Source organism: Danio rerio, chromosome 11, assembly GCF_052040795.2.
Source record: "Danio rerio strain M-AB ecotype USA chromosome 11, GRCz13ab, whole genome shotgun sequence".
NCBI classification, from domain to species: domain Eukaryota; kingdom Metazoa; phylum Chordata; class Actinopteri; order Cypriniformes; family Danionidae; genus Danio; species Danio rerio.
Window position 1 is genome coordinate 3,815,530 of NC_141031.1, and position 20,148 is coordinate 3,835,677.

At 36.7% G+C, this 20,148-nt stretch overlaps 1 long non-coding RNA gene across 12 annotated transcripts in view; it reads left to right on the forward strand.

The window, feature by feature from the left end:
• Positions 1-20,148, forward strand: part of LOC147834628 (uncharacterized) — a 282,404-nt gene that overhangs the window by 109,761 nt on the left and 152,495 nt on the right. For 5 of the 12 annotated variants that reach the window (XR_015502278.1, XR_015502273.1, XR_015502270.1 and 2 more), the window contains one exon: positions 8,689-8,888. The exons of 2 other annotated variants lie outside the window; for them this stretch is intronic. This is a non-coding gene — a long non-coding RNA (uncharacterized LOC147834628). Of the gene's footprint in view, positions 1-8,688; positions 8,889-10,678; positions 11,076-16,723; positions 16,809-18,800; positions 19,698-20,148 lie in introns of those variants that run through there. 5 more of the 12 variants (XR_015502279.1, XR_015502269.1, XR_015502274.1 and 2 more) reach the window with 4 other exon arrangements.

Sequence of the window (20,148 nt, forward strand, 5' to 3'; positions counted from 1 at the left end):
AAACATAATAGTTTTAATAACTGATTTATTTTATCTTTGCCATGATGACAGTAAATAATATTTGACTAGATGTTTTTCAGGACACTTCTATACAGCTTAAAGTGACACTTAAAGGCTTAACTAGGTTAATTAGGTTAACGAGGCAGGTTAGGGTAATTAGGCAAGTAATAACAATGGTTTGTTCTGTAGACTATCAAAAAAAATTGCCTCAAGGGGCTAATAATTTTGTCCTTAAAATAGTGTTTAAAAAATTAAAAACTGCTTTTATTCTTGCTGAAATAAAACAAATAAGACTTTCCCCTGAAGAAAAAACATTATCAGACATACTGTAGAAATTTTCATGCTCAGTTAAACGTCATTTGGGAAATATTTAAAAAAAGAGAGAAAAAAAACAAAGAGGGGCTAATAATTCTGACTTTAACTATATATATATATATACATACACATATATACATACATTATATATACATTATGAATATATGCATATATATATATATATATACAGGCCCGGATTGGCTAATAGGGAGGACCGGGAGAATTCCCGGTGGGCCGGTCCGTGTTTTGGCCACTAGGGCCGTTGTCCCTAGCTCCAGAATCTGTTGCTCTCAGCAGTCACACTTTTTAAATTAATTTATTTATTTACTTGATCACAGTCTTCTTATTCATCATTTTACCGCAGCTCTGCTCTTATTACATATAACTAGCCTGCAGGTTAATGATGATATAAGTCAGATGAGTCACTTTACAACATACAACTGTTGTGGTACAGTGGTTAGCACGTTTGATCACGACGTCGCTGACCTGGGTTTGATCCTCGTCTGATTATGTTATTTTTTTTTTATTGTTAAGACATATAATACTGTTAGGGTTGTTGAACATTTGAAGTTCTAAAGCAGCTGTTTTCTCAAAAAAAGATGTGATAGTGTAATTAGAAACTGAATTGGAATGACCTTATTTTAATATAGTCAGTCGTGAACTGAGGTGGGCCGGTCTGAGGCTTGAAACTCCAGGGCTGAAAAGGAGTCCCACTCCGGCCCTGTATATATATATATATATATATATATATATATATATATATATATATATATATATATATATATATATATATATATATATGGGAATGTCACCTGTACACCTGTATGTATGTATATATATATATATATATATATATATATATATATATATATATATATATATATATATATATATATATATATATAATGTATATATATATCAAATGTATGTAAATATGTGTATGTATATATATACTTATAAGGAGCTGAGCCCCCCTAAAGTGAAAATCCTAAAATCGCCCCTGGGCGTGAGATAGCACAACCTTTTTGAATTTACCCAGAAGATGTGATAAAGCATTGCATTTTAAATGTCATTCCCAAATTCATCTCTATTCGCATTTGATGTGGACCTAGAATTACACTCTGCGCGAAATATAATATAGACATGGTCATTTGAATCATTTATCCAGTTTCCACACTTATTGCTAACAATAGCTAGCATTCCACATTAGCACGTGGCACTTCAGCTTCTCTGACAGCACACTTCAGCAGGATTGAATAACCTCTTTTTACTCAAGCACCCTGACTTGACCTGGCAAAAGGCAACAGTAGCTGCAGGTGGACAAGAGGAGACTGTTTTTTATGTGTTTAGCAGAAGTAGCGGATTCAACGCTCTGCTCCAGCTGCCTCCTCAGGTGAGTTACCTGCGCTGACGGGACTCTCTAAACCCCCTGTATTCAGTGACATGGGCACCGCCGCTCTGCGCTCAAATATCACTTAACACTGATTAACCCGCGCCGGGTCCGACGCCGGGTCCCTCACTTGCCCACCTGCCAGCTGACCGCCATTAGAAGTTCCCTTATCTGGTCTCAGATCTGTCTACAATGGAGCCCGGGCCTAGCCGAGGGGTTAAGGAGCCTTCTTAAATAATAAATCATTAGCTAAATACTTTTTGTTCGTTTGTGTCATGTTACACGTACCTCAATTTGCTACTCCCGGCACAGTGTCTCATTCAGCAGATGCCTGGTGTGTGTCTGCTCTGTCATTCAACCACTGCAAGACACAAATCATTTTCTCTGCTTCATTACTGTCTGTGTTTTTGAGTCAGATTTAAGAAAACTGCACTGCCAAATGATGGTAGATAAACTGGTAACACTTTCAAATGATGGTTCATTATTTAATGTTTTTACTAACATGAGCAAACACATTTATTACAGTATTTATTCAACTTTGTTAACATGAGTTACTGTTATTTCACGTTAGGTAATGTTAACTTATTGTGCATTTACTAATGTTAACAAGCAAAACTTTTTTTCATAATGCATTTGTTCATGTTGAACTGTGTTAATAAATAAGCCAGATCAGTCTCAAAAATAATAGTTTCAAAATACACAATCACATTTACAAAATTTCATTCGTAAGTTTAAAACACATTTCATAAACACACAAAACACAATTTGTAAATTCAAAACAAAATTCGTAAATTCAAAACACTATTCATAAATACACGAAACACAATTCGTAAATACAAAACACACTTCATAAATACACAAAACACAATTCGTAAATTCTAAACGCAATTTGAGAATTCAAAATACAATTCATAAATACACAAATCCAATTCGTAAGTTCGAAACACATTTCATAAATACACAAAACGCAATTCGTAAATTCAAAACACACTTCATAAATGCACAAAAAACAATTCGTGAATCAAAACACAATTCATAAATACAAATCACACTTCATAAATACACACAACAAAATTCGTAAATTCAAAACGCAATTCATAAACTCAAAACACACTTCATAAATACACAAAACAGAATTCGTGAATCAAAACACAATTCATGAATGCACAAAAAACAATTCGTAAATTCAACCACAATTCGTAAATACAAATCACACTTCATAAATACACACAACACAATTCGTAAATTCAAAACGCAATTCATAAACTCAAAACACAATTTATAAATACACAAATCCAATTTGTAAGTTCAAAACACATTTCATATACACACAAAACACAATTCGTAAATTCAAAACACAATTCATAAATACACAAATCCAATTCGTAAGTTCAAAACACACTTCATAAACACACAAAACACAATTCGTAAATTCAAAACAAAATTCGTAAATTCGAAATACAATTTATAAATACACAAATTGGGGGTTAGGATTCTAAGGGCCCACGCTGTTTTGGGGTACTTAGAGATCCAACTAGGGCCCCCAACAAGAACCCTGACACCCCCCTTTAAAAAACAAGTGTGCTCATTGTTTTCATTGCTAAGTTACTACAGGGTAAAAAGTGTTTAGTTACTTAAAGCGAGAGAACCAATCACTTTAAAAGCAACAAGTTGACTTTACAAAAATAACGTAGTAAACCCATTACAACTTAATTTTTATAATTATGCACATTTAAAAAAAAAAAAAAGTAAACTAATCACTTTATTCCAATACACCTTTATTATAATTGTTTTTTCCCCAGCTTTTCTGCATCTACACTCTCAGAAATAAAGGTACGAGAGCTGTCACTGGGGTGGTACCTTTTCAAAAGGTACACATTTGTACTTGAAGGGCCCATATTGGTACCTAAAAGTATATATTAGTACCTACAAATTTTAGAGGAACACTTTTGTACTTTTTAGGTACCAATATGTACCCTTGAGGTATTACAGTTTTTCTTGATTGCTTCGATTCAGCTGTCAACTGAAACTCCAAAAAAATACTGCAAAAAGCTCTAACCGTGTTAAAACATTTAAAATATGCAACAAAAGCTAGTTTTACCTTCAAACAATACAACTTGCAATATATGAGCTCTTTCAATTAATCATTTCACAATAACAAAACAAAAGACAGAACTTGAATCAGTGCCCTTTTGCTTGTCATTGCGTCTTACTGCCTATGCCGTTTGTTGTCTTTCTATTTGGGCTGTCAAATTTGCCTTTTTGCAAAGAATCGGATCCAGAATAAGAAATGCTTTGATTAAATTTACATTGAATTCATGACATTTTTATAACTGTGGCTGAAAACAGAAATACTGAAAAAACAAAACTAAAAAAAAAAAATAATAAAAAAATAAACAGACAAAAGTATTAAAATACAGTAAATATTAGAGAAAACAAATGTAAACCAAAATACAGTCAAATCTATTGGGAGTATAAGACATAGCCAATATTGACCTCCTCCTTCCATGCTGGCACAGAACAACACTAGCCACTGTTTTATGAGGTTTGCAGACTGATTGCTGATTGAAGATTTGTGTGAAGGAGTGTCAAACCGGTGCTTCAGTGAATTCATACTGATCTTGGTAGTGTCTAATGATTAGAAATAGATGGTTTCTGTTTGGTTACCATAGCTAAAACAATAGGGTTTGGACTGCTTGAATGACATCCGTGTTAACAGTTTTAAAAAATGTTGGGGAAAACGTGTCAATCCAATGAAAAAGGGTTTACACATTTGCAAGACATGTTATCTGCTCTGCTGGGAAAGTGATGAGGAAAATAGAGTGGATCTTAGTTTCTTTAACCAGGTCAAAGCAAACAAGAAAAACTGGAATTTTGTAAAAATTTGGTACCTTTTGAAAAAAGTACCACCCCAGTGACAGCTCACGTACCTTTATTTCTCCTTTATTTCAAAATAACATACAGTAAAGTAAATCTGCTCTTCCAGACTCCTGCATCTTCAAAAATCAATACAGGCTATAATTTTAGATTTTTTTAGACTTAATGAAGCACCAAATATGTATTATTGTGATAATTATAGTAATTATTTGCTAAAATAGTCTGACACTGTAAAAAGGGATTAGTTGACTTTAAAAAAGGTGAGTACAATCTGCATATTTATGCAAATTAAGCCAACTAAAAAGCTCAAAGTTACAATTGGTTTGCTTGCATTATTTTTGTAAAGTCAACTTGTTGTTTTTAAGGCAATTTTAAGTAACTAATCACTTTTTACAGTGTAAACTCTATGTGAGTGAAAGAAACCTATATATTTTCAGGTGGCCTTTACCATCTACCTCTGTTCATTGACATTTAATCACAACGCAACAGCCAATGTTATTTTTCTACTCCACAAGGGTGGGGTCACGGGGCAACGGATTGCATAAGAAAACAACTTTTCTCCTTTCTCTGTAGACACACACACACACACACACACACACACACACGTGTATTTGTTAGGCACACTCATAAAGCAGAGAATAGATTAGGCATTCTTTTGGGTATGACTTGCGTAAAGTGATTATAAGTCATCTCAGCCCAACGAATTTAGACTTCTTGACGCCCCCTCTGTTGCTGCCCCCCAGTCAGATTCGTGTAATCAGATTAAATGCTAACAGAGGCTCAAGAGTGCCTGGACACACATACATTGCTACTTTGATGCCGCTGTGTCGGAGACAGACGACATTAGTCCTGTCTGCGGCCCTTCAGCCCTGGAACCATGTCATCTCAATCTGCAGAGAGAATAAAGCACGTCGCCTGGAGCTGATGCATTAGTAAACAGCGAATGCTCACACTCCCGCAGCTGCTCGCTCTCTCTTTCTTTTTCTCTCTCTTTTTCTGTTTATGCTCTTGAAACTAAAGGTTTTCAATGGATCTTTGCAACACCTTTCAACAAAGACACTCTTCTTTTCAGGCTCTATGGAGTTCTTCGGGGCATATGGTTCTTGGCTGTAGCTTTCTGAGGCGTGTTATGATATATGTTTTGGTTTTTCTTAAACCTCACGTTCTGTTGATTGACTGTTTTATATTCTGTGCAGGATATGATTGTTTTTATGATACTGGTTCCAAATTAAAAGAGCAAAACGACAATTCTACATAACGATTTTACAATTGACTTGGTTGGGATGGCCGGGAATGCCCAGAAGAAAACTATTTATGGCGTGGTTGAACAACATGAGTGAATGTATGGAGATCTTGTCAGACGGTTTATATTCTCTTTTTAAAACATAAATAGTATAAAATAAATACAACAATGTGCAGTCAGAATTATTAGCCGCCCTTTGATTTTATTTTTTTTGTATTTTTTTTTATATTTTTACCGGAGACACTGTGGCGCAGTAGCTAGTCGCCTCACAGCAAGAAGGTCACTGGTTTGAGTCCCGCCTGGGTCAGTTGGCATTTCTGTGTGGAGTTTGCATGTTCTCCCCACATTCGCGTGGGTTTCCTCCGGGTGCTCCGGTTTCCCTCACAGTCCAAAGACATGCGGTCAACCCAGGCTCATTGTGGAAACGTAGTCCCGCGGACGTTTCTGGAGACCGCGGAATACATCCCGGCGGGTACGTACGGCTGCAGTTTTTGTTTTTGCGAATCCGTGAGAGGCCGCTGTTCGCGCCCACGCTGTTCTTGCGTTAACCCACCAGAGGCCGATGTCCAACTGACCGGATGATTGACTGCGGGACCGGCCAATCAGCTGACCCGCCCTCCTCCTTCCCTAAACCCAACCAATTTTACCGATTGACCCGCCCGCCCGCTCGCTTCCCTAAACCTGAGCAACAGTTTACAAAAGCCGTCCAAAAAAAGAAAAGCCCTGATTTTTTTTTTTCTACCGCGTTTTCGGATTTCACCGCGTTCTCACCCTGTTACGAAACTCGTTCACTTAATTTTTGGGATTCTGTTTTTGTCTTACCTGATTGCTGAAACCGCTCTTCCCCGGACTCGAAACCGATCGCCGTGGTCAACTCCTCTCTGCATCTCATGCCTGCCGACGTACACGGTGAGCTGAGTGGACAAACGGGTTGCAGTGGGAAAGTCCTCCACAAGGAGGTAAGCGGTCGGCCGGCCGGCCGGCAAACACAAAAGGGAACAGCGTCACACCGCCCCATAGCATTCGCTTGAAAAAAATAAATGCAGCCGTACATACCTCCCAGGACGTATTCCGCTGTCTCCAGAAACGTCCGCGGGACTACGTTTTCAGAATGAGCTTGGGTTGCATGCGGTACAGGTGAATTGGGTAGGCTAAAATGTCCATAGTGTATGAGTGTGAATGAGGTTGTATGGATGTTTCCCAGAGATGGGTTGCAGCTGGAAGGGCATCCGCTGTGTAAAACATATGCTGGATAAGTTGGCGGTTCATTCCACTATGGCGACCCCAAAAATAAAGGGACTAAGCCAAAAAGAAAATGAGTTCGGAGTTTAATAGTTTTCTCAACTGAAAAAGAACCATTAAATTCAGCTGTAGGTGTTTATATGTTTGCCATAAAAGAGAATGAGACTAATATAGATTTTTAAAATAAAATCCATTATACATTTGATGTACTTGACTATTAATTTCAAGGATTCTCTCAGAGGTCAGTAGCAGTGCACACAAGTAACACAAATACAAATATAAGCTATTATTTCAAAACATTGCGGATAATAATTACAATGCAATAAAAGGGGAATTATCATCTTATAACGAAATTTGCTTTAGGGCCATCTGGAATAAACTGGAATAAAGAACGGCTTGTTGCTTCGCTGTGGGTGGTTTCACCAAGGGCCATAAACCCGAATTTATGCTACATGTGGATTCAAATAGACTTACAGAGTCACAATTAAAAACAAAAAAAACCTAATCACGCTCTGTAGCATTCGACTTTTATATAGCCTGATAAGTTGATAGATTTTATCTTTGGCGTTATTTGGTGAAGCCTAACATCTTGCACTTGAATAAGATCCGTTAAGATAGTACTTTAAAGCCATTCGGAAAACACTCATTTGCAAGGAGTTCTAAAGTAGGAACTGTTCAGATCACGGACCCTGGTGATTTCAGACTCGCCTGACCAAAAAGATCAAGAAAACGGACTACGATTACCATAACTGGTATGTCAACATGTGCTGAATTCGACCAGCCTTGGCCCAGAGGCAGCGTTTATAAGCATAACTTAAGATCATATCAACAACACTGACATTCAAGTAGGTTCATAATATGAGCAGTTACACTAAAGACAAGACGGCACTGTTGATCATATCATTAATAGTCAAACATACTGTCGTTTTCTCACAATAATAAAATCTTTTTGTATGCTAGAGTACATCCACTGGCCATTCCATAGCAAACAGCAGCCATTTCAAGTATATCAAATGAAATGTATTGGTAATTAGTTAGTATAGGTTACAGTTCAATGTATTAACAAGCTGTTAACTAACACTACTAACTTAACCCTTTAATAGTCGCCAGCATTTTGAATATAGACATGAAAATTACGTTCAGCTTCAATGATTGCCAGTCTTTAACACTTTGGTGCAAAGATTTAAGCTTGGTCTTATTTTAAATATGTCAAACTGTAGGTTAATTGAAAGTGAAAGTTCAAAAAGTTAAATAAAATAAAAAATGTTTTTAAGTTTATACAAACATATAATAATATTGACCTTAAGGTGTTTTTTTTTTTTTAAAAAGCTGCTTTTATTCTAGCCAAAATAAATCAATAATGACTTTCCCCTGAAGAAGAAGAAAAAAATAATATAGGAAATACTGTGAAAAATTTCTGAATCTGTTAAATATCATTTGGGAAACATTTGAAAATGAAAAAAAAAAAACAGGAGGGCGAATAATTCTGACGTCAACTGTACGCAGTGCGTGCAATACTGTACGGGTTTATGCGTAAAAACAAACTCTTTTTAAATTTCTCTCTCTCTTTCTCTCCCCTGTTTTTTTTCTCACCCTTCCTCTTGTCCCCTGCCCCCACCAGGCTGTAGCAGCGCTGATAGGCATCTCTGCTGGAGTCTGCCTGTGTTTCTGCAGACAAACTGCCTCCACCAGCCACACTGTTCTGCCTGGGAACCCTCCATGAACCCTCTACTCCTTTATTGCCCCGTTTACCCCTGCACACGAGCCTCTGCGCCAGCCTGCCCTCCGCCCACACCAGGCCACGACCAGACTCTCACACAGGTCAGAGTTCAGCTGCGTTCTTCCACTCTGAAGTACTGTACAGTAAAACAAAAATAGCCTGCCAGAACATGACATGCGCTCGCATTGTGTTTCTACTGTGATGCAAGCATGCAGAAATAAAGGTAACAAATCTGTCACTGGGGTGGTGCCTTTTTCGAAAGGTAGAGTTTTGTACGGTACAGGTGGACATTAGTAGCTTTAGGGTACCCTTTTGTGCCTTTAAAGGGCACCTAGGTTACCCGTTTTTTTCAGATTTAATATAAGTGTTTTGCGTCTCCAGAATGTGTCTGTAAAGTTTCAGCTCAAAACACCCATCAGATTTTTCATTATACCTTTTACTAGATCCTGTTTTATACATCTTTCCACTAGGAGGTTTTGTCGTACTGCGCCTTTAAGGCGAGTCCGTCCCGCCTATCTTTTCTACGTGTCTTTCTGCTTGATCAACTCACTCTTGATCACATTTAATGAAGATTGATGATCCTACAAACTGAACAGATCTTTTATTCCCGGTTGCTTTGCCCACGTCTGGTCTTGTTGACATGATTATACACGTGACTACCATGACATGTTTAATGCAACAGCTGTCAATCAATTCGAAAACCACTCCAATTGATCCACCGTTTTTATGTTGTTAAATTGAAATAAAAAAGGTCTGGATGTGTTTATAATAATACTAATAATAATTACTTACATTTATAAAACGCTTTCCTGGGCACTCAAAGCGCTTTACACAATGGGGGGAGTCTCCTCATCCACCACCAGTGTGCAGCATCCACCTGGATGACGCGATGGCAGCCATTTTGCGCCAGTCCGCACACCAGCTAATTGGTGGAGAGGAGACAGTGATGAAGCCAATTGAATATGGGGATGGTTAGGAGGCCATGATGGACAGAGGCCAGTGGGCAGATTTGGCCAGGATGCCGGGGTTAAACCCCTACTCTTTTTGAAGGACATCCTGGGATTTTTAACGACCACAGAGAGTCGGGACTTCGGTTTAACATCTCATCCGAAAGACGGTGCTCACTGAGCAGTATAGAGTCCCCGTCACTATACTGGGGCATTAGGACCCACACAGACCGCAGGTTGGGCGCCCCCTGCTGGCCTCACTAACACCACTTCCGGCAGCAACCTAGCTTTCCCATGTGGTCCCCCATCCAGGTACTGACCGGGCGCAGCCCTGCTTAGCTTCAGTGGGCGACCATGTGAGAGTTGCAGAGAGCTAGCTGCTGGTGTTTATATCACCCCAATATGACGGTCTATACACTATACCTACACACATGTCTGCCCAAACTGCTTGAAAAGTAGATTTTTCACCAAAGGTGCCCTTTAAGGTTGACTTTTATTGTTTATCTCGATTAATGGTTTTTCATAATCATTAGAAGCCAAAATCGAAATCGAGGGGTGCCGCGGACGAAAGTAAAGAGGGTTGGGGAGTCGTGGAAGAAAGTGAAAGTGAACAGTGGACAGTTGATGAGGGGGATCTGTAAAATAAGGTGCCGGATTAGATTTCAGAGGTGGCGGATCCGGCGTGTTCCGGCACAAATAAAGCCCTGCTGGGGACCTAAGACTTATGCACAGTATTATAAATTACAAAGAAATACCAAACAAAAATATTTGCATATCTTAATATATATTATGTATAAATTGTATTAGATATAAATATATAATTAAATCTATATATAATCTAAATACAAGCTTTTAATAATGATGTGATTAGTCATGATTAGTCATTTGACAGTATTAGATAATATCTATATTTTTAATTGATTGTCCATGTTTGCATTTCACAGCAAAACAACTCAAACAACGTTGCTAATTTTGAGAAAACTCTCCACAAAATCAGTCATTTTTGAGAAACTCTCTTGTCCGTGCTGAGTCTCATGTGTGAACCTAAATCAGCAGTGGTCCAGCATCTCCGCTCCGCTTCCTGCGACTGCCCTTCGGATGACCTGAGGAGCTCGGGCCCGCTCAGAAACGCAGTTGTTTGCTGCGCGGCGTTCGCATTCCTGCTAGGCTATCTCTGCCATCACTTGACAGGAATTATATAATTGCTGCCTGTGATCTCATTCTCCTCAAAGAGCATTTTGAAGTTTCCTTTCCTTTCTTTCCTTTTTGGTTTCCTCTCCCACTCGTTTAAATGTTAAAATTGCTCACATTAAATCACCCTCTTCCTTCGATCCCCCCATCATTCTCCGTTTCCCTCTCTGGGTATTTTGCAGTCAATCCCTCTGTTCTTATCAAATTGTTTATGATATGCTTATCGCTGTAATGTGTGTGTGGAGGTGCATGCTTAACCACACTTATTTAGCAAACACAGAGATGTAGTGATACAAAGCAACATTTATATGGAACCTACGAACGTGATGAAAAGTCTACTGTTCATGCTGTAAAGCATTAGCCGGACCTGTAAATGAGGGCTACTGATTAAATGAAAAAACGGAAATGCTTGTAGTTTCTGCCAACCCGACTCTACACCATAACTTTTCAATCCAGATGGATGGGGCAACCATTACTGCATCCAAAATGGTGAAAAGCCTTGGAGTAACGATTGATGACCAACTAAACTTCTCTGACCACATTTCTAGAACTGCTCGATCGTGCAGATTTGCACTCTATAACATCAGAAAGATCCGACCCTTCTTATCGGAACATGCAGCTCAACTCCTTGTTCAAGCTCTTGTTCTCTCCAAACTGGATTACTGCAACTCTCTACTAGCTGGGCTTCCAGCTAACTCTATCAAGCCTCTTCAACTGCTCCAGAATGCAGCAGCACGAGTTGTCTTCAATGAACCTAAACGAGCACATGTCACTCCGCTGCTAGTCCGTTTGCACTGGCTGCCAGTTGCTGCTCGCATCAAATTCAAAACTCTGATGTTTGCCTACAAAGTGACTTCTGGCCTAGCACCTTCTTATCTGCACTCACTTCTGCAGATCTATGTGCCCTCCAGAAACTTGCGTTCTGTGAATGAACGTCGCCTCGTGGTTCCATCCCAAAGAGGAAAAAAATCACTTTCGCGAACGCTCACGCTCAATCTGCCCAGTTGGTGGAATGAACTCCCTAACTGCATCAGAACAGCAGAGTCACTCGCTATTTTCAAGAAACGACTAAAAACTCAACTATTTAGTCTCCACTTCACTTCCTAATCTGCAATTGCCTATTTGAATATCACACTAACTGTACAAAAAAAAAAAAAAAAAAAAAAAAAAAAAAAAAAAAAAAAAAAAAAAAAATTACTAACACTTCCCTTCTTAGACTTTACAGACCTGAAACTTGCCTTTAGTACTTATTCATTGTTGCTCTTAGTGGTGTAAATTGCTTCCTTGTCCTCATTTGTAAGTCGCTTTGGATAAAAGCGTCTGCTAAATGACTAAATGTAAATGTAAATGTAAATGTAAATGTTATGACTCAACCTGAAATTGTTCACAGATTCTGATGTCTTGTAAATCGGCATTTAGGGGTAAATTGTATCATATAAAGTTGAAGTCGAAGTTTAATTATTACCGAAAATTATATTGCTCAAGGAGCTTATAATATTGACCTTAAAATGGTTTAAAAAAAAATAAAAACAGTTTTTATTCTAGCCGAAACAAAACTAATCAGACTTTCTGCAGAAGAAAAAATATTATAGGAAATACTTTGAAACATTCTTTGCTCTGTTAAACATCATTTAGGAAATATTTGAAAAAATATTATTTATATATATATATTTTTTTTTGTTTTTTTTTTGCTTTTTTTTTTGCTTGTACAAACTAATAAGCTGAATTAACACAATTCTTGAAATTTCATTGGGACAACCTAATTTTTTTATGTTCAATCCACATAAATTTGTTAAAAGTGTCAAGTTAACTTGGTCGATTTGTGTTGGGACAACATGAATGAATTGTGTGGAACCCTGCATTTTTTTTATAGTGTTTTTCTATACTCAGTTGAAATCAAAACTATCAGCCTTACAGTGAAATTTGTATTCTTTAATTATTTGTGATTCATTAAATATTTCACAATTTATTGTTTAATGGCGAAAACACTTTAAAAAGTGCTGGGTTCCACACAATTCAGTCAAGTTGTCCCAACACAAATCAGTTAAGTAAACTTAAATTTAAGTGGATTGCACATAAAATAACATTTATTTATTTATTTACTTATTTATTTATTGGAATTTTTTATATAATTTTTATATAATTATAACTATATGTAAAAAAACTACAATAAATAAAGTCAGTGTTTAAAAAAATATTTGCAAAAAAAAAAAAAACTACTTAATAAATTTGTGTTTGGACAACATGGATAAATTGTATGGAACCTGGATTTTTTTTACAGTGTTTGTTCTGCAGCAAATCGATATATATATATTTAGGGGCTAACAATATTGATCTCATTCATTCATTCATTCATTCATTCATTTTCTTGTCGGCTTAGTCCCTTTATTAATCCGGGGTCGCCACAGCGCAATGAACCACCAACTTATCCAGCAAGTTTTTACGCAGCGGATGCCTTTCCAGCCGCAACCCATCTCTGGGAAACATCCACACACACACATTCATACACTACGGCCAATTTAGCCTACCCAATTCACCTGTTCCGCATGTCTTTGGACTGTGGGGGAAACCGGAGCACCCGGAAGAAACCCACGCCAACGCAGGGAGAACATGCAAACTCCGCACAGAAACGCCAACTGAGCCGAGGCTCGAACCAGCGACCTTCTTACTTTTTTCACCCAAATTAAAATAAACAAGACTTTCTTCAGAATATATTCATAAAAGTCATAAGACTCCTTGAGAATTTTACATTTCTTTGGATGTGAAATGTTAACATTTGTTAAATTCTTTAAAGGTTTAATAACATCTGTTTAACATCTGTTTAAAAGTTCCCAAAAAATGAAAAATAAGTTACTTAATGATTTTGTGTTTGAACAGCATGAATAAATATTGTTGAACCTGCATTTTTTACAGTGTTTGTTCTGTAGCCAATCGAAGAAGAACAAATAAAATTATTTAGGGGTCTTCTAATATTGACTTTAAGGTTGACACATTAGCTCTGATTAGCACTGTCGCCTCACAGAAAGAAGGTCGCTGGTTTAAGTCCCGTTTGGGCCAGTTGGCATTTCTGTGTGGAGTTTGCATGTTTTCTCCGTGTTGGCGTGGGTTTCCTCTGGGTGCTCCGGTTTCCCCCACTGTCAAAACACATGCACTAAAGGTGAATTGGCTAAACGAAATTGGCCGTAGTGTATGAATGTGTAAATAAGAGAGTGTATGGGTGTTTCCCAGTACTGGGTTGCAGCTGGAAGGGCATCCACTGTGTAAAAAATCCGCAGGAATGGTTGGCGGTTCATTACGCTATGGCAACCCCTGATAAATCATGAAATTTAAGTGGATTGAAGATAAAACAATTAAGTCGTCCTAACGAAATCTGAAGAATTGTGTTGATTCAGCTCATTTTAAATAAGTCGTTCTTATTATTGTCGCATGAAAAGTACACTGAAACTGATTTTCTCATGTCAAACTCGAAGAGGAAACCGAACAACAGTGTGTTTCTCACACGTTTGGATTTTTTCTTTCTCTGTCCGCTGCAGAATTGTTGCCGCATGACATCATGATGGTCAGTAATGATGTTGTGGCACATTGAGCGGTCAGGTAGTGGTCAGAAGAGTCTGTGTGTGTGTGAGTAATAAACGGGGCCCGTGACCTCTGCGCTGCTGAACAGAGCTGATCACGCAGTAATTGAGAGAAGTCACACTTCAGCTTCCCTTTAATGTGATGGATGGCCCGCTCTGAGCATTCATACAGAGGCTGATCTGGGGTCAGATTCGTCTGTGTGTGTGCACTGATGTTGGGCAGGAAAACAGATCTGGGCTCAGTGAGCTCGGGGTGCTCTGCAAGTCACAGGAAGTGTGTGTGTGTGTACAATGGGGGGTTGGTGGGGGGGGGGGGGGGTTTCAACACATTTCTAAACATAATAGTTTTAATAACTCATTTCTAATAACTGATTTATTTTATCATGGGGGGGGGGATTTTATCGGGGGGGGGATTTTTTCAACACATTTATAAACATAATAAACATAATAGTTCTAATCATAATAGTTTTAATAACTCATTTCTAATAACTGATTTATTTTCTCTTTGCCATGATGACAGTAAATAATATTTGACTAGATATTTTTCTAGACACTTCTATACAGCTTAAAGTAACATTTAAAGGCTTAACTAGGTTAATTAGGGTAATTAGGCAGGTTAGGGTAATTAAGTTACTGTATAACGATGGCTTGTTCTGTAGACTATCGAAAATAAACCTTGCTGTGAGACGACAGCCCTACCTACTGCGCCACCGCGTCACCCCCAAATGGATATCTTTTATTTAATTTATGAACATTATTATTTAAGTTACAGATCAAATTGAACTTGTTTCTCCGTTTCAAAGGGCTGACTCCCCCACACATCTTATTTTGACATCCTTGAGGGGGCTCAAGCCTTAATTAGAAGGGTAAATCCCCACCAAACCCCCCTGTAATTCACACCCTGAATATAATGCATTTGTATCAACATGACATGAGCAACTGATAATGTAGGACACAGCAGAGAATTGTGCAAAATCATTTGCATGTATAGTTGAAGCCCTCCTGTGAATTTCTGTTTTAAATATTTCCCAAATGATGTTTAACAGGGCAAGGAATTTTCCACAGTATTTCTTATAATATTTTTTCTTCTGGAGAAAGTCTGATTTGTTTTATTTCGGCTAGAATGAAAGCAGTTCTTATTTGTTTTTCTACCATTTTTATTTTATTAGCCCCCTTAAGCAATATTTATATTTTTTTCAGTGTTCAACAGAACAAACCATGGTTATACAATGACTTACCCAATTACCCTAACCTGCCTAATTAACCTAGTCAAGCCTTTAAATGTCACTTTAAGCTGAGTATCTAGTCAAATATTATGTACTGTCATCATGGCACACATAAAATAAATCAGTTATTAGAAATGAGTTATTAAAACTATTATAATTAGAAATGTGTTAAAAGAAATCTGCTCTATGTTTAACAGAAATTAAAGAAATAAATATACAGGGGGGCTAATAATTCAGACTTCAACTGTATGTCAATTTCATTAATAAAAAGGGGGTTACATATTTGTCTCACTTCTGCATCTGTTAGCATCATAAGCCTGACTGCTATTCACACATCTCCAGTAGGAGGCAGTAGTGTACTTCACACATAGACTTCCCTGTGCGCGTGTGTGTTTGCACCTGTGTGTGTGAGATTTATAAGGATGTGGAAATGCTGTTATTATAAGTCATCCTGCTCATCTATCCCCTAAAAAAATAAAGCGTGTTTCATTCCGATCATCTCCTGCATGCTTATAGGTTCAGCGATGGTGACATCTCTCACTCCCTCTTCCATCCCTGCTCTCTGCGGATGGAGAGAGAGGGGAGAGAGAAAAACATGGCCTGCGTGATTCTCTGGCTCGGGTACTGTGAGCGACGGCTGATCTTCCTCTGACGGCATGAAATGAGATTTGAACTTGTGAGATGAAATCAAGCGCAGGCCTCGCTGTTGTTTTTGCATCGCGCGTGTCTGGGAATTATGGGAATTCCTGGGAAAGGGTTGATCATAAGCCTGTTGGAGTGATGTCATGCTCGTCTGCTGGTGTTTGGGAATACTCTCAGTGTGATGAAAGTAGATTCATTTTTTTTTTCTCGCTCTGAGGTAAAAACACTGAAGTAAGAGTTAAAATGACGGTATCAGAGTATAATAGCATGGTAGTGGAGAGCGGGGTCGAAAGTAATGTGAGACGAAAGTAACAAAGCGATTTTCTCAAAGACCCTGACAACTTTTGGTTTCCAGGCTATAACAGCACATTCAGCATGCAACCCTTGATGGAGCTGCCAAATATCACATGATTTTGGAACCAATCATGTCCTGCGTTTAGGTGTGAATTTCAGTTTTTAATTGCAGAAGGTGAATTATTGTGGTGGTACTTTCTTTTATTACAAGCTTTTTCTCTTTTCATGTGTCACAGTTATGCTCAATCTACAGGTTATTTAGTGCAATAACTATTAGGTCAGATCAGTGTCAAAATAGTACATTTACAAAGTAAAATTCATCCAATATACACATTTACTAAATTGGTCACGCTTTACAATAGTTAATGTTAATTAATGCATTTACTAACATAAACAAACAATGAACAAAACATTTACTACAGTATTTGTTCATGTTAGTTAACATTAGTTAATGAAAATACAGTAGTTCATTGTTAGTTCATGTTAACTCATGGTGCATTAACTAATGTTAACAGGCATGGACTTGGTTGTTAATAATGCATTAGTAAATGTTCAATTATGATTAATAAATGCTGTACATGTGTTGTTCATGATTAGTTCATGTTAGTAAATGCATTAACTAATGTACCTTATTGTAAAGTGTTACCACTAAATTTAATTAATAAATTCTAAACAATTTATAAACTCGCAAATCTAATTCGTAAATTCAAAACACAATTCATAAATATGCAAATCCAATTAGTAAAGCATAACAATTCATAACTAACCAAATTCAAATTGTTCATTCAAAACACAATTCATAAATACACAAGTCCAATTCGTAAAATCAAAACACAATTCATACCTATGCAAATCCAATTTGTAAATCATAACAATTCAGAAAAATGCTAATCCAATTTGTTAATTCATAGCACAATTCATAAATATGCTAATTAAACTTATCAATTTAAAACAATTCATAAATATGCAAATACAATTTTTGAATTCAAAACACATTTCGAAAGTGCAAAAATCCAATTCATAAAATTCAAAACACACATTATACATATGCAAAAAAAATCATTAGTTCAAAACACAATTCATAAATATGCAAATGCAGTTCATAAATTCTAAACACAATTCATAAATATTCAAATTCAGTTTGTAAGTTCAAAACACTATTCATAAATATGCAAATCCAATTTGTAAATTCCAAACACAATTCATAAATACACTAATTCAATTGGTGAATTCAAAACACAAATTCTATATACGCAAATTCAATTTGTGAATTCAAAACAATTTATAAGAATGCAAAACACAATAATTATGCAAAACACAATTCATAAATACGTGCAACACAATTCATAAATATGCGAAACACAATTCAATAATACACAAATAAAATTTTTGAATTCAAAACACAAATCATATATATGCAAATTCAATTTGTGAATTTAAAACAATTCATACGTACGCAAAACACAATTCATAAATACGCAAAACACAATTCATGAATACGCAAAACACAACTCATGAATACAAAATGCAATTCATAAGTATGCAAAACACAATTCATTAGTTCAAAACATTTCATAAATACATAAATTCAGTTCGTTAATTCAAAACACAATTTATAATTGCTTAAATCCAATTCATAAATTCAAAACACGATTCATAAATGCACACATCCATTTAATTTGGGAAAACATTTATAATTTTTACTTGAATTTACAAATTGATTTTGTGTATTTATGAATTGTTTAAAAATTGTTTTTTGCGCATGTATGAGTTTTATTTTTGCAAATGTATTTTTTTGAGACTCATCTGGCTCCATAAATAACACATCCTTAAGTTTGCAACCTTTGAGTTTTTCAGTTTAAAAGTAAATCAGGTTTAAATGGCAAGAAATCCTGTGGGGACTAAAGTAACACTGAATTTAAGACCCACTGCTAATAGGCATGTCTTATTTTTCACTTACACATTACAGGTTTCAGTTTTTTAAATTCAGATGTTTTATAAAATGACACATATTGCCTATAATAATAACAAATATTTAAAAATTTTAGAAAATTGCAGCATTTTGCAATGTAAAAACATCTGTTAAAAACTGTTGAGCATGTTCCTAAACAGTGCTGGTGTTCCGTTGTGTTCAACAGAAATGACTGTGATTGGCCGTGAAGGTCATCAGTTCATCAAACTCACCGATGTTTACTGAGTGTAACCACAGATACAGGGACACTACAGCATTTCAAAGTTACGTCGATTACCTGATGAATCACGGCTAAAACCTTAAGAATAGTGTTTATTTGGCTCGTTTGAAATATGTAGTTTGAACAAGCGGCAAAAATTTCTGATTGATTGCAGCACAAATGTCAAGAGATTACCTTTATTCATCACATTGTGTTTATTTGTAAATAAAGGAAGAAATAAACATGTTATTTAATGTACATATAAAAATGTGAATGTTATACACTGAAACTAAAATAGTTTTGCTGCTTGTTTAAGCTGCTTAATTAAAATGAGCTGAAACAACACATTTCTTGAGATTTTTTTGGGACAATTGAATTGTTTTGTGTTCAATCCGCTTAAATTTGTTAAGTTAACGTAATCGCTTTCTGTTGTGACCACTTGAATTAATTGTGTGAAGTCCTGCATTTTTAGCAGTGTACAGTTATGAAGGAAAGAAGTAAAAGCAGGAAAGCAGGAGCAGGAACGAGCAGTCCAGATAAGCTTGGAGGAGCATTAGTGTTCCCGTCGAGTGTTCAGGCCACCCTCAGAGAACCTTGAGCTGTGAATGATGAATCATGTTGTGGATTGCAGATCGCAGATGCATTCAAAAACAGCCTCATATTTTACACTCTTCAAGACAGATTAGCTCGCTCCTAAAACTCAGAGAGAGAGAGAGAGAGAGACCTGCAAGCTGAAGAAACATCTGAAGAAACAAAATCTGAAGAAACTCTCCTCCATTTCTCATTTTCATTATGAAATAGGCATGAGATGATAAGCAGTTTCAAGGTTTACCGTGGCTTGCAAAAGTAAAGGTTTTAAACCCCCTATTTTTTTGTTATATCATTCCTATGGTTTATTTGTATGTTTTTTACGTGATTTCTAAGACTATTTTATTTAGTTTTTTTAGTGCAACAGTATCTCCAGCAAAAAAAGGAGCCTCCACATTAAAAGCTTCTGGTCAACCCACAATACAGGAAATGTTTGAGAAACAAATCACTTATAAACCAACATCCAAGCATGCTGTAGAGCTGAACAGTGCGGTGGCTTTACTTTAAATCCTCAGAAAAGAAAGACCTCCAAAGATGCCTTTTTCAATTGTAAAATCGGTGTTTGTTAAACTAATATATACCAATAAGTCAGTGATTTATTTGAATGATTTCGCCTGACATGTTTGTTGCAAAAGACACTCACTGGCCACTTTATTAGGTACAGCTGTCCAACTCCTCGTTCACGCAAATTTCTAATCAGCCAACCACATGGCAGCAACTCAATGCA